Source organism: Stomoxys calcitrans, chromosome 1 (assembly GCF_963082655.1).
Source record: "Stomoxys calcitrans chromosome 1, idStoCalc2.1, whole genome shotgun sequence".
Lineage (NCBI taxonomy): Eukaryota > Metazoa > Arthropoda > Insecta > Diptera > Muscidae > Stomoxys > Stomoxys calcitrans.
Window position 1 is genome coordinate 143,618,626 of NC_081552.1, and position 20,450 is coordinate 143,639,075.

General features: G+C 38.0%; 1 protein-coding gene across 1 annotated transcript in view; it reads right to left on the reverse strand.

Moving 5' to 3' along the window:
- The window catches only part of LOC106087781 (uncharacterized), a 79,180-nt gene extending 59,056 nt beyond the window's left edge, over positions 1-20,124 (reverse strand). The window contains exon 1 of the mRNA XM_013252953.2: positions 19,822-20,124. The gene's annotated coding sequence lies outside the window, so the exon portion shown is untranslated. The remainder of the gene's footprint in view (positions 1-19,821) is intronic.
- Positions 20,125-20,450: the final 326 nt, after the last annotated feature.

Genomic DNA, 20,450 nt, shown 5'->3' on the forward strand with positions numbered 1-20,450 from the left:
GAAAAAGTAAGTTATATTACTAAATACTAAAATTCCCATGAACATTCCATTAAGGAAGAGTGGATACTTCAGTTCTGTGAGGGGTGTACTCCTCAATAAAAGTTTCAAATACTGTATTGTCCTATAGTCCCATAAGCACTGTCTCAAAGACTCATAGTCCCGTTTCGAAATCTTCATCTCATGCGATTTCTATAAAATGTGGAACCGTTATTTAGTGCTTTGTTTTCGCAACAAGGTACCAATCACAATAAACAGAAGGAAACATGTTCGTGATATTTATGATCTTGTTATAACATTTATGAAAAAATATTTCAATTCTTCCCCATGAAACTTTTATAAAATTTATGAAACATGCTTCATGGAGTATAAAAATAAAAATAAAAAAAAATTATAAATATGATAAACATTTTCTTTACATGTTAAAAAAAACGTTCATAAACATGTGAATTTTTTTTTTAAAGGTTCATAGGTATACATTGGTTCTTCATAGAAAATTTTCATAATATTTATGAAGTTTTTATACAATTGTAATACAATTGTTCATATTACATACTTATAAAGAAAAGGTTATAAAACTAGCACAAATACATGTTTGAAGAAATCTTCTCTCAGTATAGGCTGTCATGGATACTTTAAATGTCAATCGCATTAACTAAATTCGAAATTCAATAGAGGCTTTGAGTTGGACAATACAACATTCCATCCAAATCGGTTGGAAATTGCAGCAACTACGCCTTTATGAATATAAATGGGGCGAAATTTATAAATGGAAGCTATAGACGACATATCTAAATCTAAACCGATTATTTCTAAAATTCACAGCGTTTGTCTTTGGGCCAAACAAGTGAAATGTGAAAAATTTCGTGATGGCATAAATATATATAGTAACAAATGCAATAGCTACCTTGATTACAAAGAAAACGACGGACAGGCGGCACATAAAGGATATGCGGACAGAAGGACCCGGCTAAGCCGAATCAGGAGGAATTTCTGAGTCGGACTATACATTTTATAATAAGTTCCATATGCATACACAATTTTTTAATTTTTCATACATCCAGACGCCTCGGGATTTCGTTAACCGACCGCATTAAAATATTGTATTTTGCTTATTGGGATCAAATGGAAAATAATGGAGGGTATGCGTTTCTTTGTAGTATGCATATATCATAATAGATAGACTTATTGCCGACAAAATGTACTCGAAATGGTGCATTTAAAGTCGCCACGTGGACCACTTAAACATAGCAATTTTCCCATGAACATTCCATTAACGAACAGGGACAAACTTCTCACATATCAACGAGTGGTGTTCGATTCAAGTGTAGGCTCAATGATAAGGGGCCTCCTTTTTATAGCGGATTCCGAACGGCGTGCCACAGTGCGACACCTCTTTGGGAAGATTTACCTCACAAATGTCGTCAGCATTAGGAGGACGAGCTACTTCCTTAAATTTCGTTTAGAACTGTATAAACCAAATAAAGATCTATTTTAACCATATTCATTATGGACACTAGGAATGCAAAATTAGCATATCATCTTAAATTTCATCAGGCGAAATTTGTACGACCTAACGATATTTCGGTAGAACTATCTTTATTTCTGGGTTTGGCAGCAACAACGATATCGAAAATCTTGTATATGAGACAGACATTCATATAAACAGAATGACATATTATATTTCTAGGTATGAGAGAAGCGCGAATAGCCCAATTTTTCTTACACCGATATTGGAAAATGCGTAAGAAAGTATTCCGCTTTTCATTAATAGTACGACTTACTATGCTCAAGTAACTATGCGCAAAACCTAATTCTAATTTAATAACTTGAAAAAGAATACAACTTAAAAAATAAAGGCATTTTAATTTGGGTGCAGCATTTTGTGCCACGACTTCATATACCGTATACTTCTCCAGATTCTACTATCCATCGAGTTTGAATAAAATTAGTTTAGCTCAAGCCATTCAAATTCAAATCTAAGAGACAAAGAATAACAGAAAAAAGCGTCGAAAGTGTTAAACAATACAAAAAAGGCCAATTGCATTAAAATAAAACTAAAACAAAACAAATGTAAATCGAATGCAATTGCAAAATATGAAATGAACATTTCGGTTGATGCGCTGAATGCTTGTTAATGCTTCTATTATGTGCGATTGGTGGTAGAATTTCGATGTACATGACATCTCCAAAAGCAGGATTCCTTCCACAACCAATGTAGCAAAAAGGCAAAATTCCCAAGCCGTTTGCGATTTTACCAGCTGATTACTGTAAGGATTTTAATTAGAAGATATAAAATATTTGCTCACATAATCCATGAGCTGTCATTTCTGGCTTCAAAGGAAATCGGAAGCGGCCTTGCATCGCACCTATATACGAGTATATGATGTGTAAATATCATATCTAGAGAGATATATATGTATATGTATGTATATACAGTTGCATTCAGTATACATACTACTAAATTGGCAATCCGTTCATAATATATATATATATATACATACATATGGAAAATTAAACATAATCGTTGAGGAGTTTCGACAGGATACAGCAAAACAACAACATCATTATTCACAAAGTGTTTATCTTAATTAAATTTGTTGTCAAACATAAATATTTGATTTGCTTACATTTAGTGTAGAAACGCAACATGGCTGGCGGCAATGGAATCCAATGAAACATAACAGCACCAGATCTTAACCCTTTGAAGACGAAGTACTAACCGCTCATTAGCATAACTCTAGTCGTGGGACATACACATGGTATGTCCCATTTAGCCTCAACGATAAATAGACACTTGGGAAGAAAAGCTTTTGTGAATATTGCTTAGATTTGAATTCAAATCAGACCGTGTGCATTGGTTACATTGGTTACATGTAACTTATAAAATAGCAACTCTGAAAGCTGTACACACCGTGTGATACGTACGAAAAATTTAATACAAAAATAAAATACATATGAGAATGCATGCCGACTAGAGAGCGCTCAATCGTATTTGACGCACATAAGACAAGTCTTATGAATACAGAAAGTGACAGCTCATTTGACATGTCTGCTCGTAATAACAGCTTAATAAGCACGCAAGCACATGTGTCGGCCTTGGTATGCTAATAATATGTATGAGAGATTATTTTCGGCTTTACCGAAAATGTATACTAATTAGCTTATTTTATATTGTTATCGAACATGCCGACGCCTACAATAGATTTCGCCATAACGAATTCACGCACGAGCGGTGAGAATTCGAGCAGTAAATTTCTCAAACTCACTGGAGATTATATAATACATTTTTCAAACTTCACAACTATTTTTAAATCATTTTTTGTGGTGTTTCCTTTTTTTAACTTGTTTACCTAATAAATATTAACATTTTACTTTTTACATCACTCTCTTCAGTTTTACATCATTTATAACATTAGTTGCGATCATTTATTCCCCTGCAGCGATACTGATGGTAGAATTTTCATTTGCAATTCTCTCCTAGCTAACCAGGCAACTTTGGACTTGACGGCAAATATATTGGGTTGCCCAAAAATTAATTGCGGATTTTTTAAAAAAAAAGAAAGTAAAGGCATTTTTAATAAAACTTTGAATGAACTTTAATCAAATATACTTTTTTTACACTTTTTTTCTAAAGCAAGCTAAAAGTAACAGCTGATAACTGACAGAAGAAAAAAAGCAATAACAGAGTCACAAGTTGTGAAAAAATTTGTCAACGCCGACTATATGAAAAATCCGCAATTACTTTTTGGGCAACCCAATAGTTCAAGTTCTGACTGGGCAACGAAGTGGTTTGAAGATTTTTCACATTAAGGCCCAGAGCATTAATAATGGGATTGATGAACTTTGATTTATTTTTGAGAATTCAGATTTGGGTGCTATTTGTGTATTAGAGACGTGGCTGAAGGAGACAACTCCTGATTCTTTCATTAATCTTGAGGAGTATACGGTGTTTAAGGCTGACAGACTACGCAAAGGAGGTGGCACAGCGATTTATGTCCGTAGCGGTTTACGGACTTGCCTGTGTGCCAGATCAGAAGCTAATGATAGCATTGAATATGCAAATACAAAATTTGCCCATGAACATTCCATTAAGGAACAGAGGCAAACTTCTCACATATCAATGAGTGCAGTCCGATTCAAATTTAAGCTCAATGATAAGGGGCCTCCTTTTTATAGCCGAGTCCGAACGGCGACACCTCTTTGGAGAGAAGTTTTACATGGCATAGTACCTCACAAGTGTTTCCAGCATTAGGAGGGGAAAACCACCGCTGAACATTTTTTCAGATGGTCTCGCCAGGATTCGAACCCAGGCGTTCAGCGTCATAGGCGGGCATGCTAACCTCTGCGCTACGGTGGCCTCCATTGAATATGTGTTAATCGAAATATCTGCTACGGAAACGAAGCTGTTACTTGGTTGTGTTTATAGGCCAAAACACAACATTGACATGCGACCATTCTTGGAAATAGTGGAACACCTCACCGCTGGCTTCAAGGATGTCATTATAGCAAGTGATTTTAATTCCAACATCCTTTTAGAAACAAGTTTCTCCGATCATATGACTTCATTGGGCTTATTACAATCCAACATATCCATGTCGACGCATTTTTCGTCCAGTTCTAGTACCCTTCTAGATTTGTTCTTTGTCAGTGAGATTTTTAATGTTTCTTTGTAAGACCAATTGTTCATATCGTGCTTCTGATTTGATCTTTCTGTCCTACGACTTTGAGATCCTTAGAAGGGAGGAGCCTTATTTATTGAGAGATTTTAATAGTCTGGACTACGAAGCCTTGTCTTCTTTAATCTCTGACATCGATTGGAGTTTGCTGTTCCATATGGAATGGGTAGACGATCTGGTGAACTTTTTATCTAGAAATGTGTGCCTGCTCCAGGATCTTATGCTCCCGGTCAGAATGAGACGAATCTGTTCGAAGAATAAACCTTGTTTTCAGCAGATATTCATGTTGCCATTGAGACCCCAAACATTGCCTATCATAGATGGAAGCATTTTAGGATGCCGCACCTACGAAAGGAATATCGCTCAAACAGATCTCGTGTTATTAGGTTGATAAAATCTGCCAAAATCAACTACTACCTCAGACGTTTCACGTCTGCGATTGGTTCGGATAAGACTTGGAAGGCCATTCACGACAATGCTACCTTAACATATATCCCAGCACACCCCATAGATCATAGTTTCTATGATTTTGATTTGACTTTTGAGGATCGTCACAGTGAAAGTTTTGAATTCTCGGGTATAGAACATAGTGATGTGATTTCGTTTCTCAAAGGTGAAATCATATGCAGTTGGATTCGATGGCATTTTTTTAGGGCACTGTTTTGCCACACATTACCCATTTTTAACAGGGGTGACTAGGGGTGCATTTCCGGTGGCATGGAAGTACAGTAAGGCTATACCCTTACCCAAGAACTCCAGAGAGTTTCGCCCTATTTCCATTTTGTGTTTTCTGTCCAAAGTATTTGAAAAAATAATGTATATCATTGAGCTTAAACTTGAATCGGACTGCACTCATTGATATGTGAGAAGTTTGCCTTGTTCCTTAATGGAATGTTCATGGGCAAATTTGCATTTGCATTGTAAAGGCAGATGTTTTCGTAAACTCTCTTTTATGTGAGAAGCAGTCAGGTTTCCGACCCGGACGTAGCTGTATAAGCGCTCTAGAAGATGTCGTGGAGAATATTAGGAATAACTTGGAGAATGACGAATTGAACCTGCTTGTTCTTCTCGACCATTCGATAAATTCGATCAAAATATGTTGGCGGCAAAGTTAAAACACCTGTTTGGCTTCTCGCCTTCGTCTGGTCGTTTAATCATTTCGTATCTCTCCAATCGTACCCTATCCGTGGTTTCGACGACATATGTTTCAAGTCCTTTGCCTGTTATTCGAGGAGTGACTCTATTCTATTTTCTTTATATCATAACGATCTGCCAGACCGGCTCTCATTTTGTAAGGGCCACATGTATACGGATGATGTGAAGGTCTATATAAGTAGGAAAGCCTAGTAAAAAAATCGTGTTCATCAATGAATTACTTCTAAATACAGTCGATATTCTCTATAACGAACTGGGTAGCCACAACGTCCAGAGGCATAAGATGTAGCATTAAATTCAGTGCATCAGATGGTGTCGTCCTCAGTGAGGCTGTTATGCACAAACATGCCATCCTTTGGATCCGGTTAAGCAGTAGGTGGACTTTTGAAGCGCCGTCCACCAGACCACAACACCATACAGCATTATAGTTTTGACACCTGCAGTATTGTTCAATGCATGACACGCGGTCTAAACCCCCAACTTTTGCCAATGGCTCGCTTGCAAGTGTATAGGGCAAGAGTTGCATTTCTTGCCAATTTCCTGTCCAGCAAAACACCCAGGTATTTTGCGCTTTCTGTAAGTGGAACATTCTCTCCACCCAAGGAGACAGGTGGCATTGTAGGCAACTTGTATCTCCTGCTGAAAAGAACTACTTCTGTCTTGCACGGATTTAGACCACTTTCGGTAGCCCATTATGCTGTTGCACGTAGAGCTTCCTGAAGTATATCTCTTAGAGTGCTGGGAAACTTACCTCTAACCGCAATTTCCACGTCATCAGACATTAATATATTGTTAATGGGACGAAAATCTTTCGCCTTCGTGTGGTAGGGTCTTCCTGCTTTCGGAATGAAAATGACCTTCGTGTTCTTCCATCCCAGGCCCTTTCTGATACAAGCAGAGTATATCTCCCTAAGCCAGGGAACAAGTCTGTCAGACACAGCTTGTAATTCAGCCGGTAATACATTACCAGGGCCTGGCAACTTAAAGGAGTCTCGCAAAAACTCTATTGTTGTTCAACAGATTTTTATGTAGTAAAGAGAAATTAGCATTTTTATAGAGACTGCCTATCACGCCGAAAGCGTGGGTTCAAATCCCGGCGTAAACATCAGAAAATTTTTCGGCTGTGGTTACCCCCTAACTAAGATTTGCGAGCTATCCTGCCATGTTAAAACATCTCTACCAAGTGGTGGGCACTAATTATTGAGCTTAAACATTAATCGGACTGCACTCATTGATATGAGATACGTATCCCCTGTTCCAAAATGGAATGTTCATAGGATATTTAGTAGTAGTAGTATACAGACCATCATCGGATGGGGGTACACTAGTCATTCCGTTTGTAACACCTCGAAATGTTGATCCTATAAAGTATATATATTCTTGATCGTCTCGGCATTCTAAGTCGATCTAGCCATATTCGGCCATCCCACACTGGTTCCATTTGTATGGGAAGGTTATAGTTAAGCTATCGACTGCAAATTTATAAGTAAGGGCCATTGGTACAAAGGTAAAAAATATTAAAATTTGGGCATGATTGGATATGTTTTACCTGTACTACAGTATATGCATACGTATCTTTCAATTAGGAATAATAGGCAACATCTCGACAAAACGGTTAAAGTAAGAATTTTGAAATTTTACATGAAGGCTGTTACGAATTGAGATGGGCCAGAAAGATCTTTATTTGTACTAATGTACCATTTTTCGTACACCTGTTCGAATTGTAATTTTTCCCATAACACTTAACGGATGGAGCAGGAAATCTGAAATTGGTTTTATGGATTGGTCTGCAGGAGGCCACCGTAGCGCAGAGGTTAGCATGTCCGTATATGACGCTAAACGCCTGGGTTCGAATCCTGGCGAGACTATCCGAAAAAAAATTTCAGCGGTGGTTTTCCCATCCTAATGCTGGAACATTAGTGAGGTACTATGGTGTCGCACTGCGGCACGCCGTTCGGACTCGGCTATAAAAAGGAGGCCCCTTATCATTGAGCTCAAACTTGAATCGGACTGCACTCATTGATATGTGACAAACTTCTCACACCTGTTCCTTAGTGGAATGTTCATGGGCAAAATTTGCATTTGGATTGGTCTGCAGCACTAGAAATTTTGTATGAAAATCGTGGCATTTGGTACCAAATAGTACTGTTTTGTACCAAAAAGTACTATTTGGTACCAAATTGTACTATTTGGTACAGAAAACTACTATTTGGTACCAAAAAGTACTATTTGATACCAAAAACTACAGTTTGTGTACCAGTAAGTACTATTTGGCACAAAATACTATTATTTAGCGCTGAGAAGTACCAGTTATGTAAAACATAAAATTTTCACTGTTCAGGCAGCAGATTTAAATGTGACATTAAAACTTTGTTTACGGCAATGTTGTAATATTCTGATTTGATGCTGTTAACAATGAAAAAAGTTCTATGAAGACCTAAATATAGCTATTGATGCTAAAGTCTCAATTCAAGAAGGAATGAAAGAAAGTAAGTAAATTAGGTTTGAAGTTGGATAACATAAAATGCAAATATACGATGTCGACCCTATTTTAGGAAAGAGTTTTATATATGAAAAAGAGCTGCCTCGCTGACTCATTGAAATTCCCAAGATGTCACAAAAATAGTACGAAATGGTTAAACTCAGGCTACAGCTAACCAAAAATTATCTACGACTCGAAATAAATTGTATCATACTTATGAATACTTCATGAAATAACAAAAATTTTATAACATTTACTGCCATTTTAAGAGAATTACTAAAGCTAAACTCATGTACCAACTCAATATTTAGTTAGTTCTCACATTGAGGTTAAGTCACTAAATCGAATACTACACATGCAGCTGCGAACGACTGCAGTCAATTTCAACATTTTCGTATTCTAGAGGGCCGAGGCTTTCAAACAATATATGTACGGTCGCTGTATCAGTCTGTGCGAGTTGTTAAAACTTCATGGACATGCTGTCAAAAAATATAAATAATTCAAAATTTGGCATTATTCCTCAGCTAATATTGTTAGTATCCAAATTACACCATATGCACATGTAGTTCCATGGAAAGAAAGCTTTTCCCTTGCTCTAAAACTTCCATTTTAAAAATTCATTTAAAACTTTTTCTTTCACGGAGACATTCACTTTTTTCTGGAAACACCTTTCTCCTACTTTTTCAAATGCGATAATTTGGTGAAAAAAGAACTGTGTTTATGGAGCGTTTAGACCGAAGTTCTGTTATAAATATCGAAAAATGATCGTAGTTAAATAGTTTGACATGTTCTAAGAAGATTAACCTAAGTTAAGACATTGATCGCCGGCATCGGTTCAACAGCCGTCCGCTGTTGAACGCGTAAAGCTAACTACTAGAAATATAGCACAGATGTAGGTCGTAGGGCATTGTATATGAGACATATCGGGTTTAGATTTGGATAAAGCTCCCATATAAAGTGATACTTTGACTTGATTTCTTGAGCTGCTCCTAGAAGCTGCAATTAATACCCCAATGGACTGAAATTTGTGCACATAGTGTTCTGTTACGACTTGCAACAATCGTGGCAAGTATGGTCCAAATCAGTATATAGTCTGATTTAGCTGTCATACAATCATATCTTCCGATTTGGCATCTGAAAGCCGCAATGTTTATGCGTTTGGGCTGAAATTATATACACACTCATAGTGTTTTATAACAACTTCCAACAGTCGTGACAAGTATGGTCCAGATCGGCCTAATTCGGTGAATAGTCTTATAAGCCCTTACATCAACCGATATCCCGATTAGAAGTCTTGAGCCCCTGGAAATCCAATTTGTCTGAAATTTTTCATGCAACGTATCACTACGCTCTTAAAATATGTTAATTTTGTAGAGATTCCATTGCAGGATATTGTCCGGCTTTAGACCATTGTTTAATTCTTTCTATTCAAAAAAATAGTATAGCAAAAAAAAAAAACATTCAAATGTCAGCAAAAGTGTGTTGCTGCTAGAAGCATTTAACTGGTTTCCCCCGATTCGCAATTTCAATTTCGACCAAGAAAAATCATCAGCGGGAAATGTCAAATGGATCATGGTGCTTTTACAACCATCCCAACTAGAGTAGGTTGTAAAGCACACATCTGAATTTGAACAGGGCTCTTTAAGACGACTTGATTCGTAAGTGCAATGGAAAACAAATCAGATCGTACTTCCCTTATTCAAATCGAACCCATCCAACGATGCCAATAGCAACAAACACAAACATCTCTTGCAAAACTCTTTTGTTTTTCGCACGGCGATCGCCCAACGGTTGATGCTGCCAGTGCTGTTTTTGTGTATAGGCAGTGACCTACACCACATGCGAAGTGTCTTTCGTTAAGTCAGCAATTTTGTGTAAACTTAATTGTTTTTAATAATTTGAAAATTTTCAATAAATGTTATTTTCACGAATGGAAACCACTAGATCACAATTTATTGGAAACGTGTGTTTCGACCTCTTATTTTCGCAAGAGAGAATCTGGAAAATTTCAGTATTCCATCCGGTTTAATGTAAGCGGCGAAAGTCCATTTTTTAAGCAATTAGATTTTCCTGCATTTCTTGTTGCCGTAGCCAAATTCGATAATTCACCGAAATCTGCGATCGCTACAGAAGAGAAACTAGCACAGCAAAAAACTCAACTTCTGCGGCGGAAATGGTAAAACCCCACATTATTCGCTAGATTTAGCTCCCTCAAAAAAAAAAAATTGCCAGAGCAGTAAGTTGCGGTTGATGGCTATATTAAGGTGCTAGACAGTTCTTACTGCAATCGGGGTATCAAAGCTATTAAAAATCGCTGGGAAAAGTGTGTAAAGCTAAAAGGAAATTATGTTGAGAAATAAAGAAAATTGTTCCCAAATTTTTTTGTTTTTTTCTTTGTTGAGTCAATAAATTGTGCAGCCTTCAAGTGGACCTTGCCCACATGTCATATGACGAACGGAGATTTATGAACCTCCAGTTATATTTTCTACTGGTTATTTGGTATTATTTGCCAAAAAAGTGTAAATTATATATTTTCCGCAGAGTTGATTACTAGGAGATTTAAGATGTTACAATGTGTTCGGAAAACCTAAGCGATGAGGTTCAGGATTGGTGGGTCTCCATGGAGCATTGCTTCTCAGACCATTGCTACATTAGGTCTTGAATAGCACGGCCAGCGTCGAATCTGATTAGCTTCTGTAAGGTGTTAAATACCAACTGGACAAAATTCGGAATTTAGGTTTAATTTAGGTTTTCCAAGCATAGAAGACATTGACGACAACGTTAACAGGATTACGACTGCACTTTCCTCTTCGAGAAGGATATCAGCCCACGAAAAAACCTGAATGACCGGGGAGATTCGAAATATTGGGTTAGATGTCGGAAGACTTTAAAACAGAGCACGTCGTAAAAAAGCGTGAAGCTTATTGGGGTGTGTATTAGGTAGATAAAGTTAATGACGCCGCCAAGATGAAAAAGTTTCTCTCAAAAACCCATGTCGAAACTGAGGACAACAACGGAGGACAAGTTGAGGCTTTTAATAATAACGCATTTTCCGCAGGATACGACGGGACTGACGGAGATCGAAGGCTTTTCATTACAGAATTTATGGTAAAGGAAGCCTTGAGGAGCTTTAAACCATTTAAGTCACCCTGTTGGAATACTTCCGGCGTTACTACAAAAGGAGGCCGACTATCTGGCGCCCCATCTGGTCACTATTTTCACAGCGTGCCTAGCACTTGCATATACTCCGAAAGCCTGGCAGGAGACAAGAGTGGTATTTATTAAGTCCGCTAAGGCAAGATATGCGACACCAAAGGCCTCCATACCTATAAGCCTTGCGTCCTCTCTACTCAAAACCATGAAACGTATCGTGGATACCATGATAAAGAGTACGAAATCCAGCAAACGGCTCAAGTAAAAACCGCCCGTTTATGTATAGGGAATGTCGGTGGAGACTGCCCTGAGCGAGATTGTGCATAAAATAGAAAATTCCTTCAATACCAAGGTCTGCAACGCAGCTTTCAGTATCATAACAGGACACATGGGACTACGAGCTCACATATGCAAAATAGGTGCGGCAAGTGATAGCATGTGCAGGTCATGTGGGAAAGATGATGAGACTTTGGAGCATTTCCTATGTCACTGCCCGGCTTTCATGGCTAACAGACATCGGTACTTAGATGGCGACACAAAACCAGACATGAAACAACTTATGGGCGTGGCATGGAAAACAATAAGGATATTGTAAGTAGCACGGAATTCCTCAATTAGATTCTCTTTTTCGAGGATACTTTATTAGTATTTAGAGCGCACAACAAGCCGATTACTGGCTTAGATGTATGTCCATAGTGGCGTGGGGCTGATTAATATCTGCACCCTCTTTTCAACCTGTCGGACTGTCTTTTTGATAAATAGATGTCTTCCCGAATTTTCAATAAATGTTATTTTCACGAATGGAAACCACTAGGTCACAATTTATTGGAATCATGTGTTTCGACCTCTTATTTTCGCAAGAGAGAATCTGGAAATTTTCTGTATTCCATCCGGTTTAATGTAAGCGGCGAAAGTCGATTTTTACAGCAATTAGATTTTCCTGCATTTCTTATTGCCGTAGCCAAAGTACATGGAAACCGAACTCAGGCATGTTCCTGAAAGCCCCTGTTCTCATTCATAGACATTATGGTACTGCTCTGATTAATTGATTAAACTTATTTGCTCTTTTTTGTCGTCTGGACCACTATATTTTTGATAATTCACCGAAATCTGCAATCGCTATAGAAGAGAAACTAGCACAACAAAAAACTCAGCATTTCCTATGTCACTGTCCGGCTTTCATGGCTAACAGACATCGGTACTTAGGTGGCGACACAATACCAGACATGAAACAACTTATGGGTGTGGCATGGAAAACAATAAGGATATTGTAAGTAGCTCGGAATTCCTCAATTAGATTTTCTTTTTCGAGGATACTTTATTAGTATTTATAGCGCACAACAAGCCGATTACTGGCTTAGATGTATGTCCTGAGTGGCATGGGGCGGATCAATATCTACACCCACTTTTCAACCTGTCGGACTGACTTTTTGATAGATAGATGTCTTCCCGCGTTGAAATTTCGGTTAGGCTTCTCGAGAACTTGGAGGGAATAATCCGAATCGAACGTGGCTAGTTTTTTTTGTTTTTGCATAAAAGTATAAATCGTTCAAAATAGGGGAAAACGTAATATATTTTAAAATGTTGGCGTTTGTTAAAGACTCTTTACCACATACTCACAGTTGAGCTATTTTCGTTATCTGTTTACAAAACTGCCGTTTAAAGTGGACCATTTTACCCGCTATGGTACATTTTAGCAAGTCTCTTGAATCTATGACAAGATTTAAAAACAAAAAATCTTTATTAGCCACCTCCGTATTGATAGAGAAAAAGCATTCAAGGAATCCACAAAATGGTTTGTGAATTATAGTAAAACGAATTTGATCGACTGACGCAAGTGGGATATGAAAAGAAAACAGCGGAAAACTCCAAATTTTTTAGCAGATAAAGATTTCTTTACAAATATCTCAATATATCCCATTTTCCTACCTCAAAAAAGGATTGCAAACTTCTTCAAGCCGGATTGTATCAGGTATAAATATGCTCAACAAATTCTCGCTATTAATGTCAATGCCACAAATATTATTTGTCCAATTTAAATAAAGGTCAATGAACAACAGAAATCCTTATATACAGCCTATATAACATAGTAAAATATCGGGATTTATTTGCCAAAAAAGCGCAAAATTATTTTCAAAAGTAAAGCAGGGTAGTCCATTCTGCTTTTGGAATATTTGTAAAAACCAGCTCAAGACAGGGGGTATACTAATTTCGCCATTCCGTTTGTAACAATGCGAAGACACCACAAATAATATACAATATGTATATTCTTGGCCGTCATGAGATTTTAAGTCTAACCAGCCATGTCCGTTCGTCTGTCTGTCGAAAGCATGCCAACTTTCGAAGGAGTAAAGCTATCCGCCAAATCCTGGAAAAGACCCAAGAAGGACAAATCAACATCTGCCATCTCTTTGTTGACTACAAAGCCGCCTTCGATACTCCTTTACGTTCAAAGGTATTTCAAGCCATGTCTGAATTTGGTATCCCTGCAAAATTCATAAGACTCTGCAGTAAGAATAGGAACGAATCTCTCCGAACCATTTAATACCAAACGAGGTTTCAGACAAGGGGACAGCCTATTGTGTGATCTCTTCAATATCCTGTTGGAGAAGATTATATGAGATGCAGATGTGAATAGATATGACACACGAATCACAAGAGAACACATGCTACTCGCCTATGCCGACGACATCGATATCATAGGTCGGTCACCGGAGGTAGTAACTGCAGCCTTTGAAAGAATCGAAAGAGAGTCAGTGAAAATGGGTCTGGCAGTAAATGGAGATAAGACGAAATGGATGGTTTCAACTCCCAAAGAGGCTTGCATAACCGAGCAGATAAAAAAAAATGGAGAAAATAGGTAACCACAACTGTGAGACAGTCAGTAATCTTATCTACCTCGGCACCGTCGTAACCGAAACGAATGACACCAGTTTTGAGATTAAGCGAAGAAAAATACTGGCAGACAGATGCTACTTTGGACTAAGTAAGCAGTTTAGAAACAAGGCCACCTCTCGACAGACGAAGATTACACTATACAAAACACTGATACTACTCGTGTTGTTATATGATTCCGAGAGCAGATGAGGCAGTGCTTGGAGTATTTGAGAGAAAGATTCTTCGTAAAATATATGGACCAGTTTGCATTAATGGAGAATATAGGCGACGTATGAACCACGACCTGTATGACGACGACAGCATAGTTGAACGCATGCGTTGGCGAGGTCATGTTGTCAGAATGGATGAAGAGGCACCAGCAAAGAAGTCTTTTGAAGGCAAACACGGTGGTACCAGCAAACCGGGAAGACCAAAAGCCCGAGACACCTCGAAACTTGGTGTCACAGATTTTAGAATGATTCTGCGCTCATTCTAAAATCTCCGATCGAGGCGCTTGGAACGCTATTCTACGTTCGGCTGGTGGAACAAATATTCTGTCATAGCCAATTAAAGTAAAGTAAGTAAAGTAAACCGCCTGAATTTTTTCATAAATACTTCCAAATAATGTAGATCGGTTGGCATTGTAAATGGGCCAAATCGATAAATATCTCAACTTTTTCTTCTTCTTTTGTAAAGAGCGTTATAAGTGAAACTTTAACGAGTGCTATATGCACTTTAATATGTGCAATTTTTTGTTAAAAAATTGGGAAAACCCTTGAGTTTTCAAAACGCAAAGCCCAGATCCCCCATTTGGGCTTATGTTTTATTTTTATACCCTCCACTATAGGATGGGGGTTTACTTATTTCGTCATTCTGTTTGTAACATTTCGAAATATGCGTCTAACAGCCCATAAAGTACATATATTCTTGATCATGGTGACATTTTAAGTCGAAATAGCCATGTCCGTTCGTCTGTATGTCAAGCTAGCCGCTTGAAATTTTGCGCAAATACTTCTTATTAGTGTAGGTCGGTTGGAATTGTAAATGGGCCAAATCGGTCTATGTATTGATATAGCTGCCATATAAACCGATCTTGGGTCTTGACTTTTTGAGCCTCTAGAGGGCGCAATTCTCGTCCTATTTGACATGTGTTTTGATATCACTTCCAACAACTGTGCTAAGTATGGTCCAAATCGGTCCATAACTTGATATAGTTGCCATATAAACCGATCTGGGATCTTGACTTCTTGAGCCTCTAGAGAGCGCAATTCGCATCCGATTTGGCACAAATTGTGTACAACGGCTTCTCCCATGGCCTTCAATATACGTGTGCAATATAGTCTGAATCGATCTATAGCTTGATGCAGTTCCCATAAAAACCGATCTCCCGATTTTGCCTCTTGAGCCCCGAATCGGACTATAACTTGATATAGCTCCTCCTCCTCCTCCGTCCTTATTAATTATTCTTTGTTTGCATAAAAAGAGAAGATGGAGGGTATGTGAAATTCGGTTCGGCCGAGCACGCTCTCACTTGTTTGTATTACTTCATATGTCCCCCAAACGCATGCACACAATTTGTTCCCTCAAACAATATTTGTGGCTTTTACGGCCAATTTAAAAACAAGTAAAAAGGCGTTAAGTTCGGCCGGACCGAACTTTGGATACCCACCACCTCGGGTATATATGTAAACCACCTTTCGTCAAAATCCAGTGAAATTTGCAAACCTTTTGTCAGATAGCAGTTATATCGAAATATGATCCGATTTTGACCAAATACTAATAAGTACAAGTCAATGTTCAATTATGTATATCAAAATATTGGTCTTTTTAGTAGCTATATCTAAAAATAAACCGATCTGAACCATATACAAAATGGATGTCGAAAAGCCTAACATATGTCAATGTGTCAAATTTCAGTTAAATCGGATTATAAATTCGTCTTTTTTGGGACCAAGATTTAAATCGAGATGTCGGTCTATATGGCAGCTATATCCAAATCTTGATCGATCTGAGTGAAATTGAAAAAGGATGTCAAAGGGCCCAACACAACTCACTTTCGCAAATTGAGGCGACATCGGACAATAAATGGGCTTTTTCTGGCCTCAAAACCTAAAACCGAGAGATTGGTCTATATGGCAGCTATATCCAAATCTTGACCGATCTGAGCCAAATTGACGAAGGATGTCGAAGGGCCAAATATAACTCACTGTCCCAAATTTCGGCGACGTCGGATAATAAATGCGCCTTTTATGGGCAAAAACCCTTAAATCATCGAGAGATCGGTCTATATGGCAGCTATATCTAAATCTGGACCGATCTGGACCAAATTGACAAAGGAGATCGAGGGGCCTAACACAACTCACTGTCTTAAATTTCAGTAAAATCGGATATTAAATGTGGCTTTTATGGGCCTAAGACCCTAAATCGGAGGATCGGTCTATATGGCAGCTATATCCAAATCTGATCCGATCTGGGCCAAATTGACGGAGGATGTCGAAGGGCCTAACACAACTCACTGTCCCAAATTTCATCAAAATCGGATAATAAATGTGGCTTTTATTGGCCTAAGATCCTAAATCGGAGGATCGGTCCATATGGCAGCTATATCCAAATCTGGACCAAATTGACGAAGGGTATTGAAGGGTCTACCATAAGTCACTGTCCCAAATTTCAGCAAAATCGGATAATAAATGTGGCTTTTATGGGCCAAAGACCCTAAATCGGCGGATCGGTCTATATGGGGGCTATATCAAGATATAGTCCGATATAGCTCATCTTCGAACTTAACCTGCTTATGGACAAAAAAGAATCTGTGCAAAATTTCAGCTCAATATCTCCATTTTTGAAGACTGTAGCGTGATTTCAACAGACAGACGGACGGACATGTCTAGATCGTTTTAGATTTTTACGCTGATCAAGAATATATATACTTTATAGGGTCGGAAATGGATATTTCGATGTGTTGCAAACGGAATGACAAAATGAATATACCCCCATCCTTCTGTGGTGGGTATAAAAATGGCGAAATGGGTATTTTGCCTGAAATGGGTATTTTGCGTATGTTTGTGAAAAAATTTGGGTTGAATTTATTTTTAAGGATACTTTTATCCACAAAGCGCAGAAAAAATCATTTGAGTGTTCGTTTCAAAAAATAAAAATTTATCGTACTTCGTGGGCACGAATTTTCAAAGTGGATTTATTTAAAAATCTCTCCACATATTTTTAAACCCACCACCGATGGATGTGGGTGTATTAATTTTGTCATTTCGTTTGCACCACATCGAAATATCCATTTCCGACCCTATAACATACATATAAATCAAATCACGCTGCAGTCTTTAAAAATAGAGATATTGAGCTGAAACTTTGCACAGATTCTTGTTTTGTCCATTAGCAGGTTAAGTTCAAAGACCGATCGACTGATTTAGGGTCACAAAGCCACATTTATTATCCGATTTTGCTGAAATTTGAGACAGTGAGTTGTGTTAGGCTCTTCGACATCATTCGTCAATTTGGCCCAGATCGGTCCAGATTTGGATATAGCTGCCATATAGACCGATCCTCCGATTTAGGGTGTTAGGCCTATAAAAGCCACATTTATTATCCGATTTTGCTGAAATTTGAGACAGTGTATTAGGCTCTTCGACATCGTTCGTCAATTTGGCCCAGATCGGTCAAGATTTGGATATAGCTGCCATATAGACCGATCCTCCGATTTAGGGTCTTAGGCCTATAAAAGCCACATTTATTATCCGATTTTGCTGAAATTTGAGACAGTGAGTTGTGTTAGGCCCTTCGACATCGTTCGTCAATTTGGCCCAGATCGGTCCAGATTTGGATATAGCTGCCATATAGACCGATCCTCCGATTTAGGGTCTTAGGCCTATAAAAGCCACATTTATTATCCGATTTTGCTGAAATTTGAGACAGTGAGTTGTATTAGGTTCTTCGACATCGTTCGTCAATTTGGCCCAGATCGGTCCAGATTTGGATATAGCTGCCTTATAGACCGATTTAGGGTCTTAGGCCCATAAAAGCCACATTTATTATGCGATTTTGCTGAAATTTGGGACAGTGAGTTGTATTAAGCTCTTTGACATTTTTCTGCAACTTGGCCCACATCGGTCCAGATTAGGATATAGCTGCCATGTAGATCCTTATCTTGATTTAAAGTCTTGGCCCCATAAAAGGCGCATTTATAATCCGATTTCACTGAAATTTGACACAGTGACTTATGTTGGGCTTTCCGACATCCAATATTTTCCAAATCGGAAAATATTTCGATATAACTGCTATGGAACATAAGGTATGCAATTTTCACCGGATTTTGATGAAAGTTGGATTACATATATACCCGAGGTGGTGGGTATCCAAAGTTCGGCCCGGCCGAACTTAACGCCTTTTTACTTGTTTTGTTTTATGTTTTTTCTCGTCTATGAACATTGACGTTTCAGAATCTCACATAATATTCCCGGTGTAAGGCCTTTTTAGTTAAAGTTGGTTCAGGCGCACCGTGAGTGTAGATAGTATTTTTAGAAAAAAACAAATATCTGAAGCACAACAACGGCGTTCCCTCTTTTTACTGTTTTCTCTCCCCGGAAGGGAGAAATAAAATTTCTGGCATATAGTAAGCAGGTATCATTAAGTAAAAGGTTAGGTTTATGTGGCCGTCTGTCATCGGATGCACTTATAAACCCAACCTAATAATCACTAAGAATAAGACTAGAACTCAACCTGGTGTCATAATAACGAAAACGCCTGTCGCACTTGTTGCAGACTTTCGAATTTTATTTGCTGATATTACTTAAAAAACGGCTATGTTAGATCGTTTGCAAATGTTAGTTTGCCCATGAACATTCAGTGCTATCCGATTCAAGGCTAAGGACCTTTTTTGGAGTCGAGTGGGAACGGCGACACCTACTTGAGGAGATGTTTTTACACGGCAAAGTACCTCACGTCGTCAGCATTAGGATGGGATGGCCCCCGCTGAACACTTTAATTATTCTGTTCTCGCTGGGATGCAAACCCAGGCTTTCAGCGTCACAGGCTTGTTAGATCGATTACGTAAAAGAAATATTCCGTTGTGCACTGTCATACCAACCGATCGAAAAGGAACGAAAATGTAAGAAAAAGATGCAGAAAAATGCTATAATGGTAGCCACAATACCGATCTCAAAGTCAAAGTCGTATGTACGCTTTTTTTAGTATCTAAGAAACCAAGGTGTAATTTAATGAAACGTCCACCGTACATACTTGATTTCGCAATTAATTTGTACAAAAAATTGTACAATAAATTGTTTAAGAATAGCGTAAGAGAAGTAGGAAATACCAGAATGAGACAGGATCGGGGGAGAATTTGATACACATCATATCTTCAAACAAACATAAACGAACCATTGAATAGGTTTTTTTCAAATTTTCAATTTTTTCAATTATTTTTAAAAGACTAAATGTATGCGCAAATCGATGACAACTTACCGTGTTATTATTTTAGGCACACTTTGCTTCTCTTTTTATGAAATTTTTTGGCACTTGTTGTTGTATGATGACCACAATCACTGATAACACTTATAATAAGTAAATAGCAGCTTACGTATTCATAAGTAGAACGCTAGAATGCTCAGTAAAATAAAATGTATGTACATATATATACCTATGTTATACTGTTTCTTTCGAAAAAAACCAAACTAACTAAAAGAAATTACTAAGAGATATACATTCCAGGAGACACTGGCACTATATGTCGACCAAGCGCGCCGAGTTGGAAACAAAAGACAAAAAGACACAGTGGAAGTGCTGCTAGTCGCTACAAGAGACTTGAAACATTATTAGGACAACAAATTAAATTAAGTTTAAGGCATTAGACATGAATGACCATGAAATCGATTTCTTTTGTCTGCTTTGGGGGGTTTCATGTTTTGCAATGGCTGTTTTGGGGTGGATTTAAATCAGCGCGTCCAAGTGAAGGTGTATGCCATTACTATTAACATTAGGGTGGAACTCATGTTATGCTAAACAGAAAATTTTCAATTTCCATTAATGTAAAGGGTGAGTTTTTAGCTTTTATCTTTTTGGCAACACTGGTTTAAACAGCTCACGCACGTTTC